The sequence below is a fragment of the Pipistrellus kuhlii genome, unplaced genomic scaffold (genome assembly GCF_014108245.1).
Source record: "Pipistrellus kuhlii isolate mPipKuh1 unplaced genomic scaffold, mPipKuh1.p scaffold_m20_p_5, whole genome shotgun sequence".
NCBI lineage: Eukaryota > Metazoa > Chordata > Mammalia > Chiroptera > Vespertilionidae > Pipistrellus > Pipistrellus kuhlii.
Genome location: NW_023425551.1, coordinates 55,638,326 through 55,647,111, shown reverse-complemented (window position 1 = coordinate 55,647,111; position 8,786 = coordinate 55,638,326). Strand labels below are relative to the sequence as shown.

Below are 8,786 nucleotides of genomic sequence, written 5' to 3'. Positions count from 1 at the left end.
TTAGATTATACCATATTCAAATATCCCCTCTGAAAAAAAGAATTTTTCAATATTAATTAGAAAAAAATCAGAGGGATTAAATTTGGATAAGTCAAATTTTAGACAAATATTAAATAAATCTTCAATTTAATTATTTACACAAAAGAATAAATGAAGTGCTATGATTTTTCTGGTCAAGTTCTGCTGCATCATACCTACCTGCCCCATAATCCTATCTTTTCTCAGGATGCGTAACTATATTCTGCTTTTATATTGCATGCATTTATTCATACTGTTCAACATTATAATCTTTAACCATGAGGCTTTAAGTGGAATCTGATCTTCTGACAAAAAAACAAGCCCTAGGACACCAGACTTTTCTTTAAAAAATGCTAAACTCGGCGTGAAAATGCTATTCAGATTAATGGAGAACTGCTCAGCATATTATTTACATTCAATGGTTTTTTGCTTTTATAGACCAGGCTACAACAATTCATAAAATGTAGCCTCATAGAAGTTACCAGGACTTTCATCTGTTGCATATTTGGCAATCTTTTTTTTAAAAAATGATGTTAGTTCAAAGACAAGTGATCTTCCAAATTATTTTATATTTGTTAGCATGACTCAGTTAATTTACTTTCTTTCCTATTAGAACTGACCTCATAAAATACTAGTTAGGATCAATTATAAGACATATAAAACACCCCAAATCCATGTCTCTTTGGTTGATTTCCAAGGCAGACAGAGTAAACAGCCTTCTCCCAGCCTTTCTACTTTCCACAGCTGAGAGTGTAGGATGTTTACAGTATCTGTCCCTCAGTGCTCTCTAGGGTGGGGTTGGAGTCAGCAACACAAGCCTCAGGAAACCCAGCATCATTTAAGATACCACAGTGTGCTACAGGAAAGATCAGAGAAGTACACTTGGACTAGATTATGGCTCTTTCAGTATTGGCTGGGGGTAGGTAGGGAGGCCACATGACACTACTTTCTCAGTTCTTGTTCTCTTTCTGCTCTGCACATCCTTGAATTTTCCTGGTGTCTCTAGATTTGGCCTTGCACACTTATGGATTCTGTTAATGTTGGATTTTCAATATTCTATGAGTGTCAAAAGATTCACCCACCACTTAAATGGCACCCCTTTCCTTTCTGTGTGAGTTGATGTGAAATCCAGCTTCACACACTCTGAGATTATATATTTTAGCAAGGCAAATATCTTTACTTCTGCACAGAAAGATGAACATGCACATGGTTTGGGAGCACAGGTGGTCTGCTCTGCTTTTTAATTCTGACTAACCTGTCTCTCACTCATGATTGGAGCTCAGACACAGTCTTTTGTGATTGGCTAATTCAAAGGGAGGGTTTGCCCTTTGTTGTTTCATGATAGTGGCCCCCAAGGAGCTGTAAGTCATGCAACCAACATGGTGGCTGCCAAGTCACATAGTCCAAAATGGTGCCTGCCAGGTCATGCAGTCCAAAATGGTGGCTGTCTAAACTGTTCTTTGACAGGAAATATGACCTGTTTATTCTCACAATTCCCACTTTTCTTTATTTAAACTCCTTTCTTCAAACTGAGTTGACATTCATTGACTTTTATGCTCTACAGCACATGTGTCAAACACAAGGCCCACGGGCCAAATCCGTCTCGCCAGGCCTTGCAATGTGGCCCGCACCGCGCTGTCATCACTGCACTCCGCTGCGTTTCCATCACAATGACAGTTTATGACTGTTCAGTAAACCATTCAGCCCGCGATTTAGGCTGGATTTTAGATTTTGGCCCCTTCTCTGATTGAGTTCGACACCCCTACTCTACAGTGTCTAGGAGAAGACTATTTTGCTGTTTGGTCAATGCGGTTTCAATTAGCCTTTGGATAATACATGGGATGATGTAACATCCCATCACTGCAACTCCTAATCAGAGAGATGAACGTGGATAAGGGAACGAATGCCTGGGTGGAATGGATAAATATTCTCTATGTGCCCTAACTAAAAGCGACTGTTACGCTTGCATGGCAGGAAGGCTAGAGGGCCCAGTGGTTCCATTTCCATTTGGATGGACCTCAGACAGTAATGAGATGAAATGTGTGCTTGCCTTGTACCAGGAGGAAACTGCCTGGAGAAACACTTCCTATAAGACTCTTGCCTTTATTCTCATCCAACAGAGATAACGAGCAAGAACCCCCAAAACGATCTGGCCCCATCCTCCGATGTAAACTATATCTCCTGCCTCTCAGGGGGGAAACAGTGCTCAGAGTTTATGAGAAATATATCCATATGCATAAATGGCCGAGTATCCTCAGAAGCCAATCATGCTGCACTGTCGCTACCCCCTGCTGGTGTCTGGTGGTGGTGTGGCCTTGCCCAGCAAACAGAGTGAACTTGCACTCTGGTACAACTGGCTATCACGTTGGCATATTGTAAACCTTTTTCAATGGACAGACTAGGAAGAGGAGAGACTCCAGGGGGCTCCTTTGATTCCCCATATACACACAGATCCCACTGGGGTTCCAGGAGGAGTGCCAAGGAGTTTAAGGCTAGAAATCAGATTGCCACAGGATTTGAATCTGTCCTGTTCTAGTGGCCCACTGTAAACAAGAATGAGGTTGGATTAATCATCCTAAATAAAGAACTAATATGCTAATGGTCATCATGCCATCACACCATAATGACCAATCAGCAGGAGGTTACATGTGCAGCAAGGCGTGTGAGGGTGGCAGCGCAAGAAGGTGGGAGGAGGCTGCCTCCTCAAATGATTTCAAGAGGCATGCTGGGCCTCTAGTATTTACTATAATGAGCTATATAACTTTGTTCCAGCTTACTCCTGCATGTAACTAAAAACAGTGGCTCAACTGTGCTTGCAGATGGAAGACTATCCGTCACTTTAATTCTATCAAATGAGCAAAAAAAGTAAATATGATAGGAAATAATTGATATGCATAAGATGGTACACTGCAAATTGCTAACATAATGCTGAAATCATAAAAATCTAATATTTGCAAGGAAGTAAATCTTTAATTAGAAGCATATACATGAATGGATTGGTTGATACCTAAAGTTATTTTCTCATGACTTACTCAAATGTTTGTGTTTTTTTTTGTTGTTGTTTTTTCTACTTCATTTGTTAAATTGATTTATGGGGCACAAAACACTTGGCTGAAAAGAAAGTTATCAATATTATACAATACAAGAGCATTCATGATAAGAGAACACTACAGTCTAAACCAAGTTGTACATAATTTCAAACTGTTACTGGACACTGTAACATTCCAATAAACATTTATTATGACTGTCCTATGCCAGAAAAGTTTTTAAGTTCTGATTGAGGAGAAATGAATGGTATCATTCTTGCCCTCAAGAAAGACATGGCCTAACCTGCAAGACAGGCACACAAACCATGGCTACAAATGTGAGAAGTGCTATCCTGAGCTGAGTCTTAAAGACTGAATAAAGTTAGCAGGGTGGAGACTCTGCTAAAGGGAGTTTGGAAGGGGTGGGAAGGGAGAGAATGTAGCTTGAAGTGTGTCAGGAAGAACAGTCACACACTTGGAGAAAGACAATGTATGCTGAGACCTTTAGGAATTTGGCAGAGTTTGAGCCAAAGATGCTTGAGGGTGAAGGGAGGTGAGCTGTGGGTGGGAGGGGGGTGGGGGAGACTGATAGAAGTGGTGAGCTGTGGGTGGGAGGGGGGTGGGGGAGACAGACAGGAGTGGTGATGGTCCTTATATACCAGGCTAAGAAGTTTGGAGGGCCTGGTTGAGGGGAAGGAGAAGTCATGGTGAGGTCTCCAGTCTGGCTTGGGTTAATGAGACTCTTCATGTAGGAGGGAATGGATTTGGAGACAGATGGTGAAGGAAAGAGCTCTGAAGAGAAGCAATGTAGCTTTTCATGGATCTGGGCTGGAAAGTCTGTGAACTTGTGTTTAAGGAAAATAATTTTCATAACTGAAGGGATGAAGACATTTTGAAGGACTACATCATACAAGGCCATTCTTATTTCACTGTTTCTGTGCTTCCACTCACCCTCTATCTGGCAAATGCCCACCCATTCTTCAAACTCTAAATCCAGTATTCTCTTTTCTGAAGCCTGCTCTGGTGTTCACATCCCCAAAACCCACACCTCTCCCACAACCTGGCAAGGAACTGTTCACTCCCCTCATTAACCATCAAGTTACTCTGCACATTTCTCTATCACAGCACTTATACATTATTACAATTATTTGCTTACCTGTCTCTCTATAAAAATACCATATTTCATTTCACTAAAAAAAATTTCACACATATAACCAGGGTTTGTTTGGCACCACAGGTTCCCAGGAAATGCTGAATGAATATGTCATGTCATCTACCACCTGGCAATTTGTTAATAATTTGAAGATGATTATTCAGGTTTTAAATAACAAGTAATTCAAAGTTAAACTGTTTTGCTTTTCTAAGGAACTCATGGTTAAAAAGAGAAATTGCTGCATCACAAGTAATCTTTCCTTAAATGGAGCAAAACTTTTTGGAAAGTTAACTTTTCACAAAGGCAGTTTTATTGATTTTATTTATGTAATGTCCTTGGTGCTGGATTTTAATTGAAGAAAAACCAGGGTACAAACTAAGTGCAGAGGGAAATGCATGTAAATAGTTTATAAAGGAACATGAAAGAAAGGAAATGGCCTTAATAGTTGGGCCTGACTATTGAAAAATCATTTAAAAGTTTAAATGTTCTAACTGGAAAGAACTGCACCATGACTAAATACAGTCATTAAAATAATTTTAGTTACATAAAACGATCACTTTCACCACTCAAAGACAAGTCTGAGAAGTTCATGTTGTAACATGGCATCTACTATTTTTGTTTAAGTAGGGCTTCTGATTTATTAGTCACATAAAACCAATCACATAAACTATTAATCTGCTTACTCTGGATGCTAAATGAAAAAATACTTATTTCAAGTGTGTAGTATATCTGATTATATTTGGTACATTCTATATTCAAAAACTTTTTATTTATTCTTATTTTAAAAAGCACATCATCTTTTAAGATATGCAGTAGCTTTCTTCAAATTTCAGTTTTTAAGTTAAAAATGTAGCAGCTTTATAGTAGCCATAAATGATTAGCTGGAGAAAAACCCTTGTTAAAAACTTAATGTATTTTGTGTAGTCAGGATTTTCAGCCTTCCCCAATCATGGGTGTTACTACTAATTATTAGTCAGGCTCCTGGTCACCTCCCATTGTTGTAGCTTCCTGGTGAACATGCCTGCTTGCATCTTATTCTAGGGGCGTATCTCCTCTAGCCACTTTGCCACCTGCCCTTTTCCCTCATCAAGGCTATACATTGCCATTCCACTTTCATTTTGCCCATTGTGCACCATGAATATTTAATAGGGAACCATTACCCTGTCCCTCCCTTAGATGAAAACAACATTTAAACTCTCACAATTTGACAAACATATTGTCAATGAACCATAAACTATATAGTAATTTTCAAGGAACAACTATGAGAAAATCACAATGAAAATGTGACAATACACACAGAGTGTAACTTTAAAGGTTCTCACTCTAGTTTGTATTTACCCCAGATTCCGATGGAAAACTGCAAGTATGGTGTGCCTCACAATAATGTTACAATATATAACCAACAATAATGTGACCTTGCCAAAACCGGTTTGGCTCAGTGGACAGAGCGTCGGTCTGTGGACTGAAAGGTCCCAGGTTCGATTCCGGTCAAGGGCATGTACATTGGTTGCGGGCACATCCCTGCTAGTTAGTGTGCAGAAGACAGCTGGTCGATGTTTCTCTCTCATCGATATTCCTAACTCTCTATCCTTCTCCCTTCCTCTCTGTAAAAAATCAATAAAATATATTTAAAAAAATAATGTGACCTTTACATAAATATAAGTACAGAATATGTTCACAAAATTCATGGAGCTTTACCCAGCTGAAAAATTCCATGGTTTTATTTGCAAGTAATTTGCTCTTAGAAAGTCCACTCCCTCTCTAATTAACCTTTTCATGGCTACCCTTGGGAAAAAGCTCTACTTCCTGACCTTAAAGTGCTGTACTTTAAATCTGTGCCTAAAGGGATTCTGTTGCAAGTACTCACTGTAGGCACAGATCAACATGCTTAAGTCTAAAACCTGATAAAATCTTTCATGTGAGAAATATCCAGAAGTCTGGGTTACCTTTGGGTAGAATGCTGTGAGGAGATTCAAAGGGAGTTAGGAGACCAGTATGATGTAACCTATTCAATCATGCTTTCCTTCGAAGTTCTTTGGGCTCTTGATTCCTTTGATCTTTTTTTTTTTGCTTACATTTACTATTTTGAATAAATTAATGTTCCCAGAAGAAAATAATATAACATGAATAAGTATTTTTTTTTTTTTTTTTTTTACTCCCTATCAGTATAGTTAGTTTTCTCTCTCAAAATTAGAGATAAGGTTCAACTGGAATTCTGGCTTTTCTGGAGATTTTAAAGTTGGTTAACTCTATGACCTTGGGTACTATCTAGAGCCCTCTCTGTGCCTCAGCTTTTCAAACTATAAAATGCTAAAATAATACAGTATATACCTTCTGGAGAATGCCAGGAACAGTCAATAAATATACATCTGCAGAAACACTTCATAACATGTCACTAGTCTTAATATTTCCAATTTTAGAATATAACAGTGTCTTTATTCTTTCTGCCTTAAATTAGTTTTCTCTTGTATAAGGACATGGATTTCTTTCTGAAACCCAAGGCAGAAATGTAAAGGACATTGGCTGCTCTTTCCAGCAGGGCTTTTGGCCCAAGTATTCCTGCCACATAAAGAGATGTGGGGCGAGGAAGGGAGAGAAGGCTCCCAAGGCACATTCTAGCAGATAAAATGATTACTTACAAAAAAGTTTGAGACAAAACAGTTCTAATCAGAAAATATTCTAAGAAAACAGTACCACCAGGTGTCACTATAACCCAAAGCATTGCTACTTGTTTCTCTTCAGTTGGAAATGTACAAACAAGTACTGTATTATTAGGCATTCCACACCAGTAATTTACACTGTCATAGTTAATATAGTTTTTGAATTCTAAGTAAACAAGTCACCACTAGCCTTAATTTAAAAAAACCTATACATAGTGACAATGAATGCTAAATGATTTAAAGTACAATAAAGTAGATCTTTGGTGATTGAAGATTATAGATTTTAAGTTTTGCTTTTTGGGGGCAAAATTGAAATCCATTATTATAGTGCTCTATCATTTGACTGAGGCAGATTTATTAATAATATGAAGATTACCAGTGTAAGTTAATTAGGTCAAACAAATTCATAAAAATGCGTAAGGTCAGTTTTGGGTACAATCAAAAACTTTAATTTTGCTTTTGGATATTTTAAAATATATTTTATTTCTATTGATTTTGGAAAGAGGAAGAGAAAGGGAATGAAAGATAGAAACATCAATGAGAATTATTGACCAGCTGCCTCCTGCATAACCCCAAATGGGGATCAAGCCTACAACACGAGGATGTGCCCTTGACCGGAATCAAATCTGGGACCTTTCAGTCCACAGGCCAATGGTCTATCCATTGAGCCAACCCAGCTAGGACATAAAGTGTTCTTTAATAAAACATATTCTTCTTCTTCTGAGATTCAATGAGGTTATTGTGAGTCACAAAGTGAATAAGTGATGAACTTCAGACTTGTGGGTCTGCCTGACTCTATAGCTCACACTCCTAATATATAGCAGGATTCCTGAATTATTTATTGCTTTTCAACCTCTGTGGTCCTCTATGGCTCCTATTTCATTTAATCTGTTCAGCTTATTTTCCAGCATGATAGTTTATCTCTTATTAAGTGGAGTCTCCTCCAGTTTATTCATTTCAAATTATCATAGATAGAGCAACCGTCTCTTTGTCGCTGTATTGCTTTCTAAGTTATAAAGTTATAATTGCCAACGTTCATATTTAATACATTACACTACCTACTGCACAGTTCTTCAGTGGATGGGCATTATGTGCATTTCATGGTGATAGCAGCATGCTTTATCACTTAGATTTGCTTTAAGAAATACATCTGGTACAACATGTTTCCTGCTGTAATGCCATCAATTACTGTTAACAGTCATATTATACTGAATATTACAAATTTTCCAAATAGAAAAATAAAATGCATTTTTAAAATTAATTACATCAACTTACCTAAATAGACCATATGTTTTAAAAGTTCTGGTTTAACACAATTGATCAGACTTCATAATAATAGTTAACATTTTGAATTCTTTTTATATTCCAAGTCATATGTTAAATGCTAATTACCATAATGCCATAAAAAAAAAACATACAGATGAGGAAATTGAGGCTTAAAGTTGCTCAAAATTATGCAAGAGTTAAGTCAACTCCAGTTGACTTTTCTCAGCATCTATGTAAACTCACATACTCTAAACAGAGAAAGTATTAATGAGTAGAAGTATTCTCTGTTTCTGACAACTTCATATTAATATTTATTAATACTAGAAAAGCAAAAGAGGCTCAGCTGTATCTGGATACTTTATAGTCTTAGAACATCATGGGGAGCTATATAAAATTTCAAGTTAATTCTCTGGGGATTATGCAATGTCTTGATCATTTATTGCCTATCAATGTTTCAATATGCAACAATAGTGTGAAGAAATGCCTACTTCCAAAGCTATGAACACATAATTAACATAAAATATAGAGATCACTGCTATTTTACAATGAAAAGATTCAAGAAAATAAATTTGAATTAGCACTTTACAACTACTAAATTAGCAACATTTAAACATTCAGGTGGGGCAAAGTAGGTTTGCAGTTGTGAGTACATGAAACAAGAGT

The 8,786-nt window shown here is 37.4% G+C and overlaps 1 long non-coding RNA gene across 1 annotated transcript; it reads right to left on the bottom strand.

Moving 5' to 3' along the window:
• Positions 1–4,501: 4,501 nt before the first annotated feature.
• LOC123651392 lies at positions 4,502–7,387 on the bottom strand. Its single transcript, XR_006740070.1, has 2 exons — positions 5,844–7,387; positions 4,502–5,612 (listed from the first exon to the last, which is right to left on the bottom strand). It is a non-coding gene; the product is annotated as an uncharacterized LOC123651392 (long non-coding RNA).
• Positions 7,388–8,786: the final 1,399 nt, after the last annotated feature.